Here is a 397-nt window from a genome sequence, read left to right as displayed (position 1 = left end):
CTATGTATTAAGGGAAAGCACATGGATCTGTTTCCCAACTAAAGCAAGGACATTGGAACATTCGTTATACAAAATGCCACCATTCCAGGAGACTGAGTTTCCTTGAACTTTTGCCTCAGGACAGCGCCCAGGTTTTTGGGGCCTGTTGGCGCCTGTCACTACTGGAAAGGATGTAGCACAACTCCCCACTCTTATCAATGGACAAAACCTGGAAACAGAAACTAAGCCCAGATACATTGAAACTAACAGAAGTTATGAAACAAATGGATTGAATAGATACAAATTGCAAAACACAGGAAAATCAAGAAGAAGGAATATCAAGGTGTGGATACTTTGTTCCTTCTTAAAATGGGGAACAAAATAACCATGGAAGGAGTTACAGAGACAAAGGAAGGAC

The sequence above is a fragment of the Mus pahari genome, chromosome 2, assembly GCF_900095145.1.
Source record: "Mus pahari chromosome 2, PAHARI_EIJ_v1.1, whole genome shotgun sequence".
Lineage (NCBI taxonomy): Eukaryota > Metazoa > Chordata > Mammalia > Rodentia > Muridae > Mus > Mus pahari.
This window is presented reverse-complemented; position numbering follows the sequence as displayed.